Below are 23868 nucleotides of genomic sequence, written 5' to 3'. Positions count from 1 at the left end.
TTAGGAGTTGAGAGATTGATTTTTATAAAATAAACATAAATCAAGCACCAAAAATTTATCCTTTAAAACAACTTTAAAATATTAATGAACTTAACATACTGATAAATATGTAAAGCACAGCTATTTAAAAATACATCTTTACACATGGATTAAAGTCCCCTGAGAAAATTACCATAATTCAACTAGAAACTGAAGTACTACAAGGATACAGGGTTATATCAAGAGATATGAAATCTAAAGAGGAGAAATGGGAGAAAGAAAACCAATTATTTTACGTTGTTATTTTAGGTTTACTGAAAAAGCTAAAAATTTTCTTATGAAAACGTTTTAATTTTTGTTGAATATTTCAAGATATTTTTTCTGAGTCTTCATATCTTTATAGCTGTTTATCTGCTTCATAACATATTCAATATATTCATAGTCAATTCATATTCAATAATTTGGTACCTAGCATGTGCCAGGCATTTTATTTTAAAGCAATAGAATTAATACTATTTACCAGAGAAGGGGCCATTTTCCTTTCTGAGCATCTGTTCTTGGAGTGATTTCCATAGCCTGACACGGAGACTGGGGCTTCATACAGTGTGTGATTTAACCCTTAGAGTGCTGTGCAGGTACATGCTATCATCTCTGTTTCGTATGTGAAGAAATGGAAGTTCAAGATGAATAAAACTTGTTTTATGCCACAGTTTAAAAGTTTAAACACCAAGTCTCTGTGACTATCAGAGTCCATACTTTTCAGCTGCTACTGAGAAACGACAGTGCAGCAATGATGACGAGGATCACTTGCACGTTGTCTTTGCCTAAGAAAACCAGTATCAGTATCGTCTGTGGTCTAATGCTCAGAGCGCAGGTTCTAAAGTCCAACCAATTAGGTGTAAGTCTTTGCTCTATTACTTTACACAATTGTGACTCTGAGCAAGCTCCTTAGTTAGCTTCCTAGAACATCAGTTTTCCCTATCTGTGAAACAGGGACATCAATAACAATAATATCATAGCAACTTGGGGACTATTACATGATACAATTTGTGGAAAGCACGCGGCACAGGGCCTGGTTCATAGTATATATAAGCTAATATTACTTCAAAGCCAGAGAAAATTGATCAGAAAAATAAGCATTCACTATAAACATGTGAGGATAAACACTTAATACTTAAGGGGTGTTAATTAATCTCCTAGATATTAAATTTGGAGATCCTAAGTCATTTCATTTCTAAAAATTATAGTTTGAGTCTATGATTGTAAATGCATATATTTGTGTGAATAACTCTTTATTAGATTTATAATGCAATTGCAATATCTAAATGTATATGTCTTATCTAGAAACTCTATTTTGAGAAATCTAATCCATTAGTGCATAGACATAAAGTTACATGTACAAAAGATGTTCCTTGAAATATTGTTTCTTATAGCAAAACAGTGAAAACAACCTAAATAATCACTAGCAGTTATGCTAGTAAATAAATTATAGTTCATCCATGTATGTATGATATCACAGGAAACCTTTAAAACTGACGTGGAAATATCTCTAGGATACGATGTTATGTGTTAAATGACAAGTAGCAGAATAACATATAGGGTGTAGTCCCATTTTAGGTAAAAAATGTATGATTACATTTAGTATGTGGTCATGTAAATGCATAGAATGTTGAGTTTTAAACTGCTAATAGTTATTTCTGGGGAACAGGTTGAAGAGGAACTTTCAAGTTTGATATCTATACGTCCATATTATTTAATTCTTTTAGTTAAGAAAGTGTTTATGATTCACTTCTGCAATGAAAAGTGACTATTTTTTATAATGCTTCTAAAACAATACAGGAATAGGCATTTTCAGATTCTGTGCTGTGAAACATTTATATATGGGATGTGCAATGATTCTACCCTCTGTACATTCAGAAGAGCACATTTTGTTCTATATCCAATATTTTAAGTAAAATATTAACAAACTTAGAATATATCCAAAACAGGGTGAATAGAATGATCTCTCTCTCTCTCTCTTCCTCTCATTCTCCCCGCCCTGCTACACACACATATACACATACACACACATAACGGGATGGACCCAGAGATGGAAAAAGCCTATGAAAAGTTTTGTTTGGAATCAAAGGGTAAGCAAAACCAGAAATTTCAGTATGTCAGTTATCTGAAGTAGTTTAGGATATGGTGATTTAGAAGAGCACAGAAAAGCAAGAAAGTGTTTCACACATATCATATTAAGGATGTTGAGTTATGTTACTAGTGTATGAAACTTTAATTTTAACATTATCTGCCAAAATAAACTTTATTCCCCATAACTTAAAATGTATATGTATATATATATGTATATATAGTATACATATATTATATATAAATAGTTTATTACGTACAATTAATTCCACTGTTATGGTGCAATAAGATTGATTTTGAAATAAAAATTTTTTTAAATAATATGTGTGTATGTATAAAATGGCTGAAAGTAATCCCAATAGTTGTCTTCAAATATTTAAGGGATAACCATAAAGAAAGGCTTCATTTATGTTTTCCTCAAAAGACAACTAGAACAAATGGTTAAGCACACACTATTGGTTTTATTATTGTTATCTTTATCATTAATTTGTTGTAAATTCAGCAACAGAAGTAGCTACATTTGGATGCCCATATCCCTTAAACCTAAATGGATATTTGGCAGGTAGTGGCAGGTAGGATGCAATAAAAAAGACCTCTGTACTATAGAAAATATTGGATTAGATGATCTCTTCCAATTCAAAATTCCAGGATAATATGAACTTTGTCATGGTATTTTAAGGAGCAATTTTATATGCTCTGGGGTTTCCCAGTAGATACCAGTGATGAAGTTAACTTATAAAAGAATTAAGTATGAGTTAAAGTGAAATTTTAACATGCAATACGTTCATTATAGAGACTCCTCTTTTGAGTGGTTTCTAATTGCTAGGTGTTTTCCTAAGTGTTTTTTCATGCATTGTCTCAGTGACATTACTTTAGGTATTTTTTTGTCCTCATATTTTTAGATATGTAAGTGAGATCATAAGAAATAAATATCTCACCCTCAAGATCACTCAGTTAGACAGTGTGGGTCCAGTATTTGAATCTAGGTCTACCTGACTCCTAATACCATGCTCTTAACCACAATACTATATTTCTTTCCTATTTTAATTGTTTGCATATTGATTAAGTTATAGAGAGAGGAGTTAATAATTTTTATAAATAATAAAGATATGTTGTCCACGTATGATAAAACCAAGAATATTGGCATTATATTAATTGTTGGCTAGTAACTAGATAGAAACGATAGTAGTTAGTAATTGGTATAACTAGAGAGACCATATGACCTGGTTTACCCAGGAGAGTTCCAGTTTATCACACCTATATTTATTTATAATCACATGATGTAATTATAAACAGCATCCTCTTTCACTCTAAAAGTAATCTAGTTTGGTTAATCAATTATAATGATAATTATATCTAGGAATTATAGGACAAAGATAATTATGGAAGCAAAGTGAAAGTTGATTTAGAACAAAACCATAATCTATGAAAAACTTAGAAACTAACTACACCTTCCAAGACTCAAAGGATGGCATGAAGAGATAAATTTCCTTGAATTTGTTACTAGAGGGAAAAATATATGGCATTCATATGTGATATCTAGGCATAATTAGTCTATATGTTCTTTCTGTTTTCAACCTGTAGGTGGCCACCACAAGCTACACTTATTAAACAACTCATTAGTAGCATTTTCAATACTGTCATCTTCAGATAATTAGCAATTTATTTAAATAACCAATTTCTGTAGAAATAATTGCCATGAAATGCCCTGAACCTACTTTTTCATAAACTATAATAAAAGTGTTAAGATAATCCCTGACATTTGCAAATGCCATTAGTTCACCTTTCCTTTTGATAGTGCTATGGCATTATGTTTAAACAATTACCCGATAACACAGCAGTTTAATGAAACAGTACAGTAAGCACATTCTTCAATATGGCCAGCGAGGACATTCGGATTTAGAAAGAAATCCAGACATGTTAACATAGAGGAAAGACACACAGACAAAAGAAAAAGGATTATTGAAATAAGTACATTATTGCTATTTCCAACTTGGTTTAGTTTTCATAGTAGATACTACAACATATGTACTCTCTTTGGAAACAAGAATGGAGAGTTTTGTAAATTGATTCATGTAATTGGATGGTGTCAATTAAAATCATATGAATCTATGAATATGTAAAATATACTCATCATATTACTTGTTCAGTAACCTCCACACACAAGAAACAAGTAGGGAATTTTTCTTACTCTCATTTTTCATGTATTTGTGTTTTTACTTACAAAATGGTACAAATTTTCAAAGTAGAGTCATCAAGGAAAAACTATAAATGGCTTTTACATCTCAGATGGTATTTAGCATTTAAAATGGACCAGGGTTCTAATCTCAGTTTCTTCCTTGTTATTCAGTTCCCTATTATAAGACCTATTGATGAGGGCTCATAGTGTGTTTCTGAGTTACCAGAGATAAAACTCTCTGAGACCGTCACAATTTTTAAGCTGTTGGTCTTCAGATTGAGATTGACATATACACACTACTATATATAAAAGAGATAACTAATAAGGACCTACTGTATAGCACAGGGAACTCTACTCAATACTCCGTAATGGCCTATATGGGAAAAGAATTTTAAAAAGAGTGGATATATGTATATGAATAACTGATTCACTTTGTTGTACACCTGAAACTAACACAACATTGCAAATCAACTATACCCATACCCTAATAAAAATTTTTAAAAAAACAACAACTAGAATTCAAAAGCAATGACAATATCATTTTATGGCTAAAAGGAAATAATGCTGAGAACCTACTGAATACCAGGTGCTCTGCTAAGTTACTTACACATTATTTATATGCTCACAGGTCACATATGCATTATCCTCCTTGTACAGATGAAGAAATTCAGGCTCAAAAAAGTTAAACAGCATATGTATATAAGAAAGGCAGGGTTGTGTAGTAAAATAACACATTATAGCAATAAAACAATTAGTTCACAATGTGACCATAAAATTCATTGATGGGTTTGAATTTGAGGGCTTTTCTTTATTTCCAGATTACCATATGCCTCGGTTCCCCCCTTATAAGTACTTCTGGCAGTACTGTAAGCTTGTAAATATAATGAATTTACCTATTAATATATGACTGTTTAAAAAATACACATATTTCTTTAGAGAAGAGATTCTGAACCATGACAGACTTAGCAAACTTGGTGTATAAACATATCTCATAAGATTTTGCCTAAGGATGTTCAGGGCAAATGTCATCATACCACATAAAAATCTCACAGTCTATTCAAAAATGGTTATGCGAAGAGGAGAAAGAGAAAGATTAAAATGACGATGATAATGCTGATGACCAGAACTAGTCTTTGCTCTTGGAGAACCCAGGACAATTAGAAGGGGGCATTTTTCTGAAGACATAAAAGATAACAAAAAATTTCCCACATCCACTAGGATCATATTATCTCTTTCTTTGCAAAGCCATGATTTCTTTCCTCTCTGAAATTCTGTACTCTGTTTACACTGTGGGTGGTTCCATGGTCAGGGTGTCCATGGTAGCACTTGCCCTACTGTCCAACTATTCCTTTTATTCTCATTCTCTTTTTCACTTTACAATGAATTACATGTGTAAATCTCTGGGCCTTGTGATAAGGCTGCATTCCACAGAGTCTGCTGAAACCCAGGTTGTACAGCAAGCACTGAGGTTTTGTTCTCTCCTCTGGGCTGGACATCTCTCAAAGATATTAATGGGCTTTAACATTTTTTTTATTGAAGTATAGTTGACTTACAGTATTATATTAGTTTCAGATGTACAGCACAGTGATTCGGTACTTTTACTGATTTTAGTCCATTAAAAGTTATCAGAAGAGAATCAGTTAATTTCCTGTGCTATACAATACATCCTTGTTGCTTATCTATTTTATACACAGTAGTTTGTATCTCTTAATCCCATACCCCTATTTTGCCCCTCTCCCCATCAGTAACCACTAATTTGTTTTCTACATCTGTGAGTCTGTTTCTGTTTTGCATATACATTCATTTGCATATACATTCGAGATATAAGTGATATATAGTAGTTGTCTTTCTCTGTCTGACTTATTTCAGTAAGTATAATATTCTCTAGCTCCAACCACGTTGATGCAAATGGCAGAATTTCATTCTTTCTTACGGCTGAGTAGTATTCCATTGTGTATAACTCACCTTCTTTATCCATTCATCTCTTGATGGGCACTTGGGTTGCTTCCATATGTTGGCTATTGTAAATAGTGCTGCTATGAACATGGGGTGCATGTATCGTTTTGAATTAGTGTTTTCGTTTTCTTCAGATGTGTACTCAGGAGTGAAATTGCTGGATCATACTGTAGTCCTATTTTTAGTTTTTTGAAGAACCTTCATACTGTTTTCCATAGTGGTCACACAGATTTACATTCCCACCAACAGGTACAAAGGTTCCCTTTTCTTCACATCCTCTCCAACATTTGTTATTGGTAGACTTTTTGATGATAGCATTCTGGCAGGTGTTAAAAGATATTAATGTGGACGAGGACATCTCCAGGTGGACCTGATCAGAACTCTGAGTACCAATGCTCTCTGTAAACTGACTAGGCACTTAGGAAAGTAGAGGCTCCACTCATTAATATTTGCTCCACTGATTAGTAATTGCTCTCTCAGTTAGTTGACAATAAAATTTCTTCCTAAATTACAATAGGGTAAAAAAACGAGAAATCATTTTTAGTCAAAAGTATTGCTTGTACCCAGCACTATGTCAGTTACTTAAAGGTACTTCCTCTCAGCAAGCTTATGAGACTGAATAGATGTGATGAAAACATGGGCAATGCATGCCCACATCCTGATTATGTGGAGCAAACTAAAGAATTTCTGAAACTCAGAGGATAGGATGATCCAGGAGACTGAAGTGGTTCAGGAAGGCTTTGTGGGAGATGCAGGATGTCAACTGGGCTCTCCAAAGATGGATAGGTAGGTGTGGGGTTGAGAACTAGGATATTTAAAATTCTGGCAGGGGTTGGGGACAAGGTGAGCAAAACTGCAGATACAGTAATGAACAATTCATGTTTGTGAGACACAACATTAATAGCAAAACTAAAGCAGCCTCTCAGGTTGGGATATGGTATATGACTCATTTGGGTGGGGAGAGGTGTCACCTGGTGAGCAGAGGGACAGCCCCTCCCCCACTCCCCCAGCTATCATCATAAATTTCTGTATGATATTTTATTTAAAAAAATGATTTTTAAAATATTGACCTGGCATAAGAATCCTTCAATTCTTATGAATTTCAACAGTGTCTGAACAAAAGATATAATAAAATGAAAGAAGTCCAGCTTTATTTCATTGTTAATAAAAAATATTTCTCCGAGGGAACTAAACAGAATATATAGTCTATGTACATGTCCCTGGCTATAGCCTTTATATAGATCATGAGGATCTTTTCAGTCTGATTTAAAAAGTAATAGGGGGCTTCCCTGGTGGCGCAGTGGTTGAGAATCTGCCTGCCAGTGCAGGGCACACGGGTTCGAGCCCTGGTCTGGGAGGATCCCACATGCCACGGAGCAACTAAGCCCGTGCGCCACAACTACTGAGCCTGCGCGTCTGGAGCCTGTGCTCCGCAAGAAGAGAGGCCGCGATAGTGAGAGGCCCATGCACCGCGATGAGGAGTGGCCCCCGTTTGCCGCAACTAGAGGAAGCCCTCGCACAGAAACGAAGACCCAACACAGCAAAAAATAAATAAATAAATAAATAATTAAAAAGTAATAGGATTTTTATCAGTCAGAAGAGACAAAGGTTACAATTAAAATAGTAAGATTCCTCTTTCTACAATGTAGAGACCTTATGTAATGGAAGAGCGTACAAGTTCCGTTCCATTCAACCATTCAACAACTGTCACCAGTATCGCACATTTTTATTTTCATAAATGCATTTATACTCTTAACAAACATCATAAATATTGCAGAAATCTGCAGCAAGCATAAAATAGAGCACGTGATCAAGCAATTAGGAAAGGGAAAACAATTTAACATTACATTACTTCAGATAAGATCTTCCAAAGTATTACCTAGAGGAGCTCTCATACTATACTAGACATTGGGGATGCGCATCACTCTGGTAACCTCTTCTACCATGCCAGCGGGCAGCTAGGGGCCTAAAACTGGTCATCTAGTCTCAACATGTGCCTATCCACGTGGCCCCTGATATTTTAGGGCTTTGGACTATAAGCAAGCATGCCCCTCAGGCAAGTGGGGAGTTAGAAACCAGCAGCTACTTGGATAACCATATAGTGGGAAAGAACATCTATTGGACCTAAATAGAACCAGGTAAAATCAAATACAATAATCTATGTAAAGCAGGTAGCACAGTGACAAGCACACATTAAGTGCTTAAAGCAGTACCATCACAACAGATTTTAAAAACAATAAAAATGTAAGGGAATACTGTGAACAACTTTATGCAATAAATTCAACAACTGAAATGAAATGGATGAATTCCAAGCAAAACACAGCTAACCAAAACTGACAACAAAAAACAGAAAGTCAAAATAAAAACAACCCCATAACTATCACCGAAATTGAATTCATCATCATCATCATAACAAAAAACATTTGTACCAAGCAAACTGCAGCCCCAGATGGCTTCACTGGTAAATTCTATCAAGCTTAAGGAAGAAATAATACCAATCTTACACAAACTCTTGCAGAAGATAGAACAAGAAGGAACAATTCGCAACTCATTTTATGAGGCCAGTATAATTCTGATACCAAAACCCAGCAAATACACTGAAAGAAAATAAAACTATAGGCCAATATCCTTCATTAATATAGACCCAAATATCTTTAATAAAATTCTGGTAAACTCTTTTTGAAGAAACTGATAAGCTGATTCAAAATTTATATAAAAATATAAACTAGAATAACTAAAACAACTGTGAAAAAGAAAACAGAATTCAAGGATGCTATTTCATTTCAGGACTTGCCATAAATCTACAGGATCAAGATAACAGTATAAAAATATAGAACAGGATGGAACCCAGAAATAGTCCCTACATATAAAGTCAATTGATTTTTGACCAAGTCACTAAGTTAGCTCAGTGGGGGAAAGAAAAATCATTTTAACAAATGGTGCTGGAACAACTGGATATTTGTAAGAAAAAGGGGCAAAAAAGAACCTTAGTTGCTATCTTACTTCATACAAAAAACTTTTTAAAGATTCAGAATGGACTGAGGACCTAAATGTAAAACCTGAAACTATAAAGTTTCTAGGAGAAAAACATAGGAGAATATCTCTGTAGTCTGGAGTTAAGCAAGATTTTTTGGAAAGAATATGAAAAGCACTTACTAAAGACAACCCTCAGAATGGGAGAAAATATTTGCAAATGAAGCAACTGACAAAAAATTAATCTCCAAAATACACAAACAGCTCATGCAGCTCAATATCAAAAAAACAAACAACCCAATCCAAAAATGGGCAGAAAACCTAAACAGACATTTCTCCAAAGAAGACATACAGATGGCCAAGCACATGACAGGATGCTCAATATCACTCATTAGAGAAATGCAAATCAAAACTACAATGAGGTATCACCTCACACCAGTCAGAATGGCCATCATCAAAAAATCTACAAACAACAAATGCTGGAGAGGGTGTGGAGAAAAGGGAACCCCCTTGCACTGTTGGTGGGAATGTAAATTGCTACGGCCGCTATGGAGAACAGTATGGAGGTTCCTTAAACAACTAAAGGTAGAACTACAATATGACCCAGGAATACTACTACTGGGCATATACCCTGAGAAAACCATAATTCAAAAAGACACATGCACCCCAATGTTCATAGCAGCACGATTTACAATAGCCAGGACATGGAAGCAACCTAAATGCCCATCGACAGATGAATGGATAAAGAAGAAGTGGTACATATATACAATGGAATATTACCCAGCCATAAAAAGAAACAAAATTGAGTTATTTGTAGTGAGGTGTATAGACCTAGAGTCTGTTAGACAGAGTGAAGTAAGTCAGAAAGAGAAAAACAAATACCGTATGCTAACACATATATATGGAACCTAAAACAAAACAAAACAAAACAAAACAAAAGCTTTGAACAACCTAGGGGCAGGACAGGAATAAAGATGCAGACGTAGAGAATGGATTTGAGGGCATGCGGAGGGGGAAGGGTAAGCTGGGACGAAGTGAGAGAGTGGCATGGACATATATACACTACCAAATGTAAAATAGATAGCTAGTGGGAAGCAGCCACATAGCAGAGGGAGGTCAGCTCAGTGCTTTGTGACCACCTAGAGGGGTGGGATAGGGAGGGTGGGAGGGAGACGCAAGAGGGAGGAGATATGGGGATATATGTATATGTATAGCTGATTCACTTTGTTATAAAGCAGAAACTAACACACCATTGTAAAGCAAATATACTCCAATAAAGGTGTTAAAAAAATAAAATAAAAGCACTTATTAAATTTTAAAAAATTGATAAACTGGATTTTATAAGAAATCAATAAAGAAGTGAAAGTCTAGAAAAAATATATATTTATACACATAAATTTGAAAAAGAACTCATATCTAAAATGTATAAAGAGCTCCTATAAAACAATAATTACAAGATGAATCATAGCTAAAATAAGCAAAACTTGAGCAGACGTTTCAAAAAAGAAAACATATAAATGGGCAATCAGTACATAAAAAAGTACTCCATCTTAGGGAAATAAAATCAAAACCTTCGTAAGACTCCATTTCACACTTGTTAAAAAATAGGTAAAAGTCAAGAAGGCTGATAACACCAAACGTTGACAAGAGTGTGGAACAAGTAGAACTCTCATATATTGGCTAGTTGGAGTATAAAATGAGAAAATCACTTTGGATAATTGTTTGAAAATCTCTTTAAAAATTAAACATACATCTATCCTATGACTCAGCCATTTCATTCCTAGATTTTTGCCCAGGAGAAATGAAAACAAGACTACAAAAGTGTATGTACAAGAATGTTCACTGCAGCCTTACTTATAATAGCCCCAGACTGGAAACCACCCAAATGTCCTTCAACAAGAGAATGGATAAACAAATTGTGGTCAATTAATTTAGTGAAAATTATCATCAATAAAAAGGACTTGCCTACTGATACTGAAACAACACAGATGGTTATAAAAAATATTACGTTGAGTAAATGAGACCAAAGAGTAAACACACACACACACACACACACACACACACACACACACACACACACACAGTGGTAGGGGTGTGAGAAAGAGAGAGACAGAGATCACAGAGAGAGAGAATGAATAATTTCATTTATATGAACTTTAAGAATAGTCAATATCTATATATATCTACAGTGACATATATATATAATATGGTGAAGGAATTGACTGCCAGTCTTAAGAGAATTTTCTGGTATGAAAGAAATATACTCTATATTATTTCAAACTGTAGTTACTACAGATGTATACAATTGTCAGTGCTAATTTAGCTGAACACTTAATATCTGTGCATTGTACTGTATGTAAATACACTTCATTCAAACAATAAAAAAATATGTAAATACATATTAGAGGTAGCAAAAATGTCCATCTTAAAAGTAAGCATCTCCCAGTTGGATCCACATCTAAGAAATCTTTGATGGTCAGATCACTCAAAGACTTCATTTTATAAAATATGAGAGCATCTTCCCATTAGCGGGCAGAAACTACATCCAAGAGAAAGTGAATCTTATATTTTACAGGTCAATAGGACTAAAGATCATATCTGCAGTACATCATGAACAAGAAATCCGGAGAACTACATGACCCATCAGAAGCACTTTTTATGATATTGTTGGCCTCTTCAATGCTTGTAATCTCCATGAAATTTTCTTGGAAGCAGTGCTTTTAAAGAAGCCATATATATCCCATATAAGCATGTACAGGAACATATACACACTGTCAGTGATAAATTACTGATTGTTAAGAATAAAGATAACATGGAGTATAAAAATGATGCAAATATAAAGACAGGTATTACAGCCAGACCCTAGATCTAAAGCACAGCCTCTGAATTAGCCCAGGCATTGTAAGCACCGCTCCATGTAGGACACAGCTCCAGTAAGCTGCAAAGGCAATTTGGCCCTTTGCTGACTGTTGTACTAAGTTAAGACCCCAGAGCCAAATTTCAAAAACGTCGTCAACTGATCACAAATATTGTTAACATATAATGAGAGTTTCTGTTTCTGCCCTTTATGCCCAAATTGCTGTTTGAGTATATCTTTACCTCTCCAAAACAAGAGAGTGAGCACTCAAGGGTGTTATTCCTATTAAAACCTTGTAATCATAAACTGATCTTCCCAGCCGAATCTTTAAAGAATATTTGGCTTATAGCTTCTGTCAAGTCTATGATGGGTTTGCAATGAAAAAATCCTCTCCCTATTTGCCGCTCTTCCAATCTTTTATGTTTTCTGATGAAATTTCAGGCTCTTGTCAAATTGAGGTCGTTACTTTGTAGACTGGCAAGGCTATTTAGACTGAATTGGCAAGTGTGCAACCCCGGATGATTCAACTCGTTGCCAAATGGCATTTAGCTAACTTCTGCATGCATGAAAAGGAGACAGCCTATTATCAGGACCAACTTGGTGGAAAAAGGATATATAGTCAGTATCTAATGCACGTATCTAAGCAGAAGTGGGATGCATATGTTTTTCCTCATTCATAGATGCTCATTCAGTTTATATTGTTGCCGGAAGTGTTTCGTCAACCAAATGCTTAAATTGTGCATAATGATTCCAGATAGCATTGGACCGTTCCGAACTGGGCACTGGGCATCACAGCTGTGCTAAATCCAGCTACAGTGGCCTGGCTAGGACATGGTTTCCATGCCTCAAGGGGAGAGACTGTTTTAGTAACCTTTGCCAAAACTGCTACATATTGTTTTCTCAACAGAGTTCAGAGACTCTTTGTAATTGTGTAGAAGCTGACAGAAATCATATAGGACTATACCAATCTTTCAAATCTTTTCAAGTATATCTGCAATGGGTGTAAATAGGGCCAGCAGTCACAGTGTATGTCTCTTTTCTAACACTAATATTTGTTTTACTCTAGGCAATAAGAAAAAGGTGTGAGAAATGGCATGCTCACGGGCAGTAAGTGGCTTGGAAAAGGTCTCCTGTTTGCCTTCTAGAAGATCATTTATTTATAAACGCCAAAATACAAATCATAAGACTCCCAGAGTTCTTATTTACTAAAAGCTAAATTGTTACAGGGCAGCTCTTGAAATTTGAAATTTTAAAATGGCAAACTATAAAAAGTTTCAAGAAAAAATAATGTATGTCCCATATCTAGCACAAACTGAACTAGAGAAACATATTTGTGATTGCCAAAAAGGGCTAGCACTCTAAAGACTGTAGGCAAACAAAATGCTAACAAGTTTAATTATTCACAATGGCACATTTATGGAGAGTATAATGCCGCAATCAATAATTACAAGCCCACACAAACAGCATTGTAATAATTCTACAAGGCGTGTTGAGAAGTGAAATAATTTAGAATTTGAAATCAATAGCATTTATAGACATTGGAAAATGTCAAATGGAAAATGAATGCCAGTGCTTGTATTCTTTCTGGAGCATTCTCACTACTCAGATTTTAATTATTCCTTAAAAGATTTCCTAGTACCTAAAAGCAAAAGCAAACATTTGCCCTTTCATGTCTCAATTAACTCTTCCAACAGACTCAGATTTGTCGGGAGCTGTTTTATATACAGGAAAGTGACAAGTCTTCATGAGAACTAAGGTTTGTCCCAAGTTTTCTCCTTTAGTCTTTGTCCCTTTTGGCTTCTCTCCCTTATGACCTTCTCAGCCTCCAATCTCACTTTGTTCCCTTTGTTTCAATTCAAAAAACTCTTTGTTAGCATGTCAAAATAAAGGTTTTGGCACAAATGCTTTCTATCACAAGATATTACTTTGGTAAATTCGTAAATTAAAATGCTCCTTATAATTAAAAATAAAAGAAACTGTGTGAGGGGTATAGGGAAACTCTGGGTACTATCTTTTCAACTTTTCTTTAAACCCCAAATCATTTCAGAACAAAAAGTTTATTTTAAAAAATCCCTTATACAGCACTTGGATTCTTCCTGCTCTTACAAAAATATCACTTTGTCTACATTATTTGGCAAAAACGAAGACACAAACTTGTGCATACTGGAAATAGTTTTTTAAAAACACAGTACTTATAGTTGTTTTTATTAATTGCCATTTCCTATTAAGAAATAATAGTAATAATATCTTTTATTGAACTGTCTACTATGTGCAAAGCACTCTATTAAGGCTTTTACTTAAATAGTTTCATTTAAATCTCAGAAAATCCTTAGGAGCTATTACTTTTGATGCTCAAAGTGATTAAATACCCTGCCCTTGTAATAATAACTGAAAGATCTTAGTTTCCACCCAAATCTGTTGACTCCCAAATCAGTGCTGCTTTCCACGTTGCCTCACTTCAAACAGTTAGCATTTGTGTGTACTTACGTTCATACTAATATGATTCCAGGCACTGTACTAGGTTACATATTTGTAAGAGTGCTCAAAAGTAACCCTGAAAACAAGTTGCTATTAGTCCTAAAAACAAAAGGAAACACCCTGACGTTTTCTAGTAAAAGCTGTTCTAGTTATGAAAGCATTTCATTGCCAACTCTAGTCTTTGCTGACACTTCCTCAGGTTACTAAAAAAAAAAAAAAAAAATCTATATTTAGCCATTTCTTCGTTAATGGATTGATGTCCAATCACCTTATGTATCACCAAATTACCTATCAACTGAAAAAGAAAAAGCAGAAAATTTAATTTCAGGTTACTCCAGAAACTATGGCAACCAGGCTGTTTGGCAGTCAAAGGGTGTAAAATCCAGATTAGATAGATGGATATATTTACATATTCACTTTTACATTAAACAGAGTGGATGACACATCCCTGTATAAAACCTATTATTTAAACACTTCAAGTGAAAAGTGTTAAAATAAATGGCTCATGACTTATGAAGTGTTAAAATAAACGTTTATTTCAACACTATACATGTCATAAGCCATTTATTTCAACACTTTCTACTTAAGAAAGCTCACCCAGACAAAAAGGAAAGATTTCCTTTGCTAAGATATGTCAAGAGGCCAAGACACAGCGGCTAAAATTGGAGTTTCAATGTTAGAGCTCTTGGTTTGGAGAGGCTAGACCAGAAGGTACGATGGGAAGTTTGATGCTTCACACCTGGTAAAAGCTCTATGCTTGTGGTAAGCAACATCACCCACATTGACTTCATTTAGACATCACATTTGTCTAAACTGATTTTGAGACTTCAAGGCATGCCTGAGCATCAAACTGCAAATGAAATGTACTGTTTGGTGGTATTTCTACAAAGAAAACATATGTTCTATTTCATGTCTCCACTAATTAGAAGAGTCTGATGTAACCCAAACTCCGCAGGAAACAAAGCTTCCAAGAATAAAGGCAGCGTTTCATAAGTATAATAAAGCTTATATAGCACTTCTTATATGCCATGCTCCATTCTAAGTGCTGTACAAATATCAACTAATGTAATCCTCACAACAATTTGGAGAGGTGGGTTCTCTTATTTCAGCCTTTTTTTTTTTTTTTTCCCCAGATGAGAAAATTGAGATACAAAGTGGTTGAGTAACCAATCCAAGAGAAACCAGTAAGTGGTGGCACCAGGATTTTACCCCAAGCAGTTAGCACCAGAGTCCCCACACTTCATCCCTGGGCTAGGCTGCTGTCTCTTAGAAATAGGATAGCAGACTATTTTGTGTTATGGTCTAGAAGTTATGTAAGCTTGAGAAGTTGTCCAGTTCATCAATTCATCTTCAGGCAGGGCCAACCTAAATAGGTGAAAATTTCTCCCCTTTGCAAATAAGACATATAAATACAAATAATTAATGATGTTTCTATAAGATATTAGTATTGACTGATGACTGATGATAGTTATGAATTCTTTCAGTTTTGCCTATTTTAAGATTTTATTGTCCTACAAAAGGTCTATGGTTAAAATGAGAATCTCTGATAGTGACTAAGTTATTTCCCTCTAGGATGTTTCTATGGCCTCAAGGCAAAAATGCTGGCAAATGTTTCCATTTTCAAGCAAACCCAATAGCAGTAGACTTCATATCCTGAACATGTCTCTGGGGTCTCTTTTATAATGTCTCTAACCCCATTCACGAGGGTGCCACCCTCATCATTTAATCACCTCCCAAAGGCCCTACCTCCTAGTACCATCACACTGAGGGTTGGGATTTCAACATATGGATTTTGGAAGGACACAAACCTTCAGTCCATAACACCAACCAATCCCTTTGACAATCTCAAGGCCAAAAATTGGTAAAAAGAAGTCAGGAGACAGAGGGCATTGTGACATATGAAGAACATACTTTTAACATACCACAATGGGGAAAAAAATTCTTAGAGAGATTATTATAGGGGTATCTGGCATTTCAAAAGAGAAAACTAAAGTGTAGAGAAATTATGAAATGTATTTCACAAAAAGAGGTGTAGGATTTTTTTTCAAAGGACAATTTGGTTAATATTAAAATATATACCAATATGTTTAAAATCTCTATATTTGATATATTATTAGAATATAAACTAATACTTCAATAGTATAATTTTGATAACTATCATATATTGCATATACTAGATGAATGAGATCTATCTTTTCATAAAGAAACCTGATATTTAAGAATTATTATTGAGAACAAATTTTTTTTTTTAACTACTGGGACTAAAATAAGAAATATATATATATATGTTGTCTGAGTGTGAATATCTTAACAGCTTTTCCTCAGTTTAAGAAAAGTTTCAGACCTTCAACCAGAAAACAAAGTTTAAATTAAAAATGAACTTTTATACAAATTTAAAGTATACATTTAAAGTATTCAAATATTTTCATCCATTAAATCACCAGGCATTTCTTGAATGCTAACTATAAAGTAGCTATTATGTTTGGAGGTGGTGAAATAACATTAGCGTGTAATACATGCTAATGGCTCCAGAAAAACCTGGGCAAATGACCATGACAGCTCAGAGGAAGGTGCAGTAGTATACTTTGCTGGGTCATCTTTAAGATAATATGAGCTAAATCTTAAAGAAGAAGTGGCATTTTAGAAGACAGAGAAGGCAGGCAAAGGAATCACAGATAGAAAGAACTGCATGAGCAAAAGGTCAAAGATCTGGAAGTAATCGGAACATGAGATGTGTAACAAGGCCTAGAGTAAAGGATGGATTAGGAGGGACAGGAAGGGGACAAGTCTGAAAGGAGGGTGTGGCAGGTATCTCTGTGACCCACATCTCACCTCCTTAACCACCTCCGATTTCAACTGTTGCTGCCATGGACAGTTCCATGCCAGCTATTATTAACCCAAGAAGGCAGAGGCCCACTCTAAGTTCTGCTAGGCTTCTTTCTTCTTTGTGCCCCAGGGTTGCTGCTGACACAGCAGAAGCCTACCAGGTCTGCGCAACTGCATCCACAGAAGTGCCAAGCAGTTAAAATTCCCTGGACAGCTTTCAAGTAGGGGGTGATGGGCACCACTGGATAAATGCTTCGGCTTTCCATCCTTCAGGTGGAAAATTCAGCAAGACCCTCTGCCGTCTCTATACTTCTCAGGAGTTTGCAACTGTGATCTCAAAATAACACTCTTAATTGGCTTTTGCTTCTTCTTTGCCTTACTCTCTTTCCTCCTTAACGCCTGCTTCCTGAGATCAACTCCCAAATAAACAACCTGCATCCAAGTTTTTGTCTCGGCGTTAGCTTTCAGAAGAACTCAAACTAAGGCAGTGAGAGTTACAACAGGGCCAGTGTGTGAAGGGTCCTGTACTCCACTCAGCATTCTGGATTTTTTCTTACAGGAGCAGGAAAGCCTCTGCGAATTTTGAGCAGAGTGGTCACCAGATTAGATGGTATTTTAGAAGTTATAAATGGTAGTGGTGTTAAATAAGGATCAGAAGGAGATGAAAGTGAAAGTGAAGAGATTATTAAAAGGTCATTTAAGAATTAAGTCTGTTGGAGTAAAAAATGTAAGTCCCCAAAGATACTCTATACAGTAGCATCTGCTTTGTATAAAGTGCAAATCCAAGCAAAATTAAATATCATATTGCTTAGGTGTATCACACACACACACACACACACACACACACACACACGATAAAATTAAAGAAAAAACAAGAACTTGGTAAACATAATGATAAATTTAGGATGGTAGTTATCTCTGAGTGTGAGACAGGAGAACGGGATAGGGAAGAGCAGGTAAGTGCCGGTTATTGGCAACATTCTAGTTCTTACATTGGGTTAGTGGGATCATAGACTTATAATATTAATGAAATAATGAATTAATAAGTAAATAAGCAAATAAAAGAGTACCATTCATGGACCAATCATGATAGTGTTTTGTGACTGAAGACCCATTTTTGTGCATCCGAGATAATCCAAACAAATGAGCCCCAAACTAGTGATATTAAGCAATAAGTGTATCTTTGTAGAAGAGTTCCGCGAGGTTGTTTGCTGGTGAAAAACATGTGGAATTAACTATTCTCCACATATTTAACATCAGCTTTGAAAAAATCCATTGGAAGCTACTAAAAAAATAGTAACTACTAAAAATAATAGTAACTGCAGTGAAACGAAGTTACTTAAAGTGTACACTGCTCTCTGATTGGATAGTGGCTAAAACAGACATGATTTTAAAAAAAGAATTAAGTTCATCATCTGTAAGTTCAGGTCTTGGACTAAATCAAGGTTATAGAGACAGAAAATGAGGTAAAAGAGCTCTGTCACACTCAGAGATGGACCATATTGTACCTTGTGATTAATTAGATATACAGAATAAGAGGCTGGGAGGTTAATGTTATTAACTATGATAATTTTTAGTGTTTGTAGAAGATAATAATTCGGATTTGGGTGAGTACCTGAGGTTATCTAGATGGAAAACATCTGAGCTACTTAGGAACATGAAATACAGTCCATTATTTATATTTTGGTTTGCCATGCATAGTGCACTGTATAATTGGGATTCTGTAAATGTCTTATTTATATATAGTAGCCTAGGGCTGAAAGAGGATGTGACAGTGTTGACTACTGCAAAGCATTTCCTAAAATGTTGTCCAGTTGAAAAACCATCTATGGACTTTAGTGTCATAAAACCTTGGTATAAATTCTGCTTTCCTCTCTTAATAGCCACTGTGAGCTGGATTTTAAGCACTCTAAAAATAAAGCTAACAACACCTACCTCATAAGGTGGTTGTGAGAATCAAATGAAATTCTGAAAATGCTTTGAAACAGTAAAAGTGTTACACAAATATTAGTTACCACATCATTTTAAAAATAGCTTTGGAAATTGATGAATATATAGCAACATGGATTCTGATGTTTCTGAGAATGATGATGATGATGATGAAAGCTAAAATCTATTACCCTTACTATCTGCTAGCTAGATCTTTAAGTACTTTATAATGATTATCCCTTAATGATGATGGCAGAAATTGGAGTGATAGACCAATGAACCAAGGACCAAAGTGTTCAACCAAGGTGAGAGAGTGACTTAAGGACAGTAGATGAGATCAAGTGGCATAACTGAGGCAAGGTCAGTGCAAAAAGTCGAGGTGGTATAAAGAAGACCAGAACTTCAAAGAATGGTGATTGAAGACCGTACAGCAATAATTTGGAAGGAGTAAAATAATAAAACAATTATATGAACATCATTAATTTTTGATCGCATTAAAACTCAACAAGCTTTGGACAGTGGCATATATGGATAGATCGGTATGTACACATACCTCTACATATATATAAAGTTGCCTGCCTTTCACCACTGTCATTCTTGGCAGGTAAAACACTATAATCATTTTATAGTTGAATGGCATACAGTGCAATGAAAGGTCTTCCCAGGAAAAAAAAATATTATGTTTTCACCCTTTTACTTTCTTTAGCAGTGATTAGTTCCAGAAATATAAGGTATCATCACTTCTCAAAAAGCGCTGTAGGCTATAAGACTGCTCCTCTGAAGTGGGCACGATGTAATAAATGTGCTTTATTCCTAAACATCAATCAGTTTCAAGAATGGCAGCTGCTTGTAGAATGGTAACAATAGAAATAGTCAGCTAAGAAGTATGCTAGGCTTGAAAACACTGGATGACAGATGTGAAGTCTTCTTGTTATAAAAGAACACTCTCATATAATTATGGTTTTATAACTAGTTACATCAGTTTCTAAATATTTAGTTTTTAAGATTTCTGTATCTTTTTTGTAACGAAACTTATATGGCAGTGTCCTGTACTGACATAAGAAATAAGATATAGAAATATATTCAAGAACTATATGAAAGTACTCGGGATAGGTGTGGTGGCTCTAGGTCATTTAATCTGAAAACTACCCCATTTTAATGATTACTAAAAGCATGATTTGAGAGTATTTTAATTTACTGCAAAAGTATGGACTTGAAGTAAGAATGTTTGTGATACATCTTGCAATTACATGAAGTTAAAAGTTTAAGCAATTTATGAAATAGATACATATACTTTATTGAATGTGCTCTTTGGTAAAAACCATGATGATTTTTATTTTCAAAAGCAAAACTTCATTTTGTGTCAAATACATAGAGAAAGTGGGTCCCTTACTTAAATTGAGTTATATTTTGCTGGAGAGAGGGTTTGCAGACTGAACCTAACTATATAATGTAACATATCTAAATGCCAAAGAAATACAGTGGACGCTTCTAAAGGAGATTAAAGAGCTGGTGAATTCCAGGATGTGCTGGGAGAAAGTTATCCTCAAAGTACAAAATGAGATAAGTGGACGTCAGGCATTCCAAACTTCAGAAAGTTTTTGAAGGAAGGCATGGAAGTGAGAATGTACACACTGATTTTACAGAACAAGGAGATAAGCATTCACCTTGGGTAGACAGCGTGTAAAATGATCACTGAGATGTAAATTGGGAAGTAATGCTTGCTAGATTGCAGAGATGTAGTCTAGGATGACTAAGAAGTTTGACAAACAGGACATTGGCATAATACACAGAGTTCTTTCTGTGTGGCATTGAGCAGATTTTGTAGGGGATTTTAATATAAAGGTGAAGGGAGAGAAAGGGAAGGGGAACTCACTAGGTGCCTCTATATGTTGGGCAGTGTGATAGACAGCTTTGACTTTAAATATGTCATCCTTATAATTATACTTCATTATTAATATATGTATTTGAAATCACATTAATTCAAAATTATTTTAGAAAACCAATCGCACAAATATGGGAAAGTTTAGTACTAAATGACACTTGCTCATGGGGATGAAGTTATGACAACCCTCTTTGAGAAAGAGAGAAAAGAAGAACTTATATATCAAGAAAGAATCAATTTGCATCTCTCTCCTACCGTGCTATAGGAGGGAGGAAAATTAGAAGGAAAATTGTGCCAAATGGTTGTTTTATTTTAAAAAAATTAGTTTCAGAAGGTGGTTCCAAAATTATTTCTGAAGGCTGTGAAGGGTATGATTTTACTTGAGAAGATAACAGTGTTCTTAGAATTGAGAAGTAAGAGTAGGCCAGGCATTCGGCATGCACTATCTCATTTATTCCTCATAACAGCTCTGGTAGGTCTGATTTTGAGTATTATCTTCAATTCCCAGTGAAGATACAGAGGTCATCAGCTGATAAGTATGCTTTTGACGTTTAAACTCAGTAAGTTCTTTGCATCATTTATGTGGCCTCCATCCAGTAACTCGGGAAACACTGAATTACTTGCAGTTTCTTGAGATCATGTTTATTCCCATCTCTGTGTCAATTCTCTTGCTATTCTCACTGCCTGAAATGTTCTTCACCTTCTTCTCCTATTCCTCCTTTGAGGCCCATATGAAATGTTATATCCTTTGGGGGGCCCTCCTGGATCGTCCCCAATCACCACATTCCTTCCTTCTTGTTCCCTCTAGCCCTAGCAGCCATCACCTTGAATGACAGCCAAACAGGCATGCATGCCTCTTCCTTTGTGGTATGAGCTCTGTAAAGGCAGCAGAAAAATCTAGTTACTACCTTGATTGTGGGTGTATCCATGGGAAAGAAAATGAAAGGAAGCTTTAGGAAACACTGAGCATGGTTGGATGAGTTCATGAAGCTCTCTTCAGTCCGTTTCTTCATGTGTTAAATGGGGCCAATGGAAAAACCCACCCCCCAGGGTTAAACAGGAAACTGTATGTAAAGTGTTCCACATAGAACCTGCCACACTGTAAGCCACCAACGCGTGTTATTTCTTACCACCGCTGCCACTACCATCATTATTCCTAGAAAATTCATTCCTTAACTTCCTAAAAGATCGAAAAGCGTTATGCTTTCCTCTAAAACTTGAAGACAATTTTAAGTTTTATAAAAATGATTGTCATTGGGCGACTGCCATTGGAGTTTTAAATGTCATGATGAAACATACATTAACTTTTATTTCTTTTATAATTTATATTTCGTCTTAACTTTTGATCAAAGCCTCGAAAGAATTAGCAATTTGGGGTACGTTAACTTTTACTAGAAGATACATAAAGGACAATATTACCCTTCTTATTTCTCTTTCTCTTTTAGGAGGTGGAAATTATAAGACATTTTCTGGTAGAAAAGATACCAGACTTGGGTATATAGTCAGTTTTATTCTGGATCCATGCTGGGAGAGAAAACAATGAATGTTCCACTTCATTTATGATTTCCACTGTGAAAATGATAAGGACTAGTATATTCTCAAATCAAATTAATCTATAGTTGTAGCATTTAAGATACAGTGAAAATCCCTAATTCAAGTGTACAGTATCACCTATAAAGCCAAAATAAATGGGGTAAGATAAGAGTTCTCAGTCTTGGGTTATAGTGTCAATGCAAGACTTGAGCTGTGTTAATTCAACAAGCTTGATCTTGATTGCCAAAGCATGCTTGTCAATATTTAGCTCCCAGGGGGCATGTCAGGGGCCTTTACAGAAACTAGCTTAAATACAAAATACTATAGGAGGATTTGTGATCCTTTTCCTAACACTCAGATTAAACTGCTGATTTTTTTTTCTTCTAGCTTTTTAAACCAGGAACGTGTTTTCCATATTTCTACAGTAAGAAGAAGAGGAGAAATTGCATAGAAGAATTGTAAATGCTGTTATTAGGATTTCTTGAAACCCAGATAAAATTCTGTCACATGAAATCACTATAAGGTTTTTATCTGAGGTTTGAAATAGAATTTCCCCACCATGATTACAATATGGGGAAAAGTGTGGAAAAAAACTTTAATCTGTATTGAGAAATAAATATAATACAGATGAGATGACGGGTAATGATTCCTACAAACTTAAAAACAAATGGCTTGCAATTTAGTAACTCTATACTTAGAATCTTCTGCTACAATGATGCTATGAGGTTTCTAGACTTCTGTAGCCATTATTCTTTACATTTAAGAAAATATAGTGAGACCGGTCAGAATGGCCATCATCAAAAAATCTAGAAACAATAAATGCTGGAGAGGGTGTGGAGGAAAGGGAACACTCTTGCACTGTTGGTGGGAATGTAAATTGATACAGCCACTATGGAGAACAGTATGGAGGTTCCTTAAAAAACTACAAATAGAACTACCATACGACCCAGCAATCCCACTACTGGGCATATACCCTGAGAAAAACATAGTTCAAAAAGAGTCATGTACCAAAATGTTCATTGCAGCTCTATTTACAATAGCCAGGACATGGAAGCAACCTAAGTGTCCATCATTGGATGAATGGATAAAGAAGATGTGGCACATATATACAATGGAATATTACTCAGCCATAAAAAGAAATGAAAT

The 23868-nt window shown here is 35.2% G+C and overlaps 1 protein-coding gene across 2 annotated transcripts in view; it reads right to left on the bottom strand.

Moving 5' to 3' along the window:
• DPYD (dihydropyrimidine dehydrogenase) overlaps positions 1 to 23868 on the bottom strand; it is an 815942-nt gene that overhangs the window by 164892 nt on the left and 627182 nt on the right. The window lies entirely within an intron of this gene.

Source organism: Balaenoptera borealis (assembly GCF_965194805.1).
Source record: "Balaenoptera borealis genome assembly, chromosome: 1".
NCBI lineage: Eukaryota > Metazoa > Chordata > Mammalia > Artiodactyla > Balaenopteridae > Balaenoptera > Balaenoptera borealis.
The sequence above is the reverse complement of the archived record's forward strand: the minus strand, read 5'-3'. Positions and strand labels throughout refer to the sequence as shown.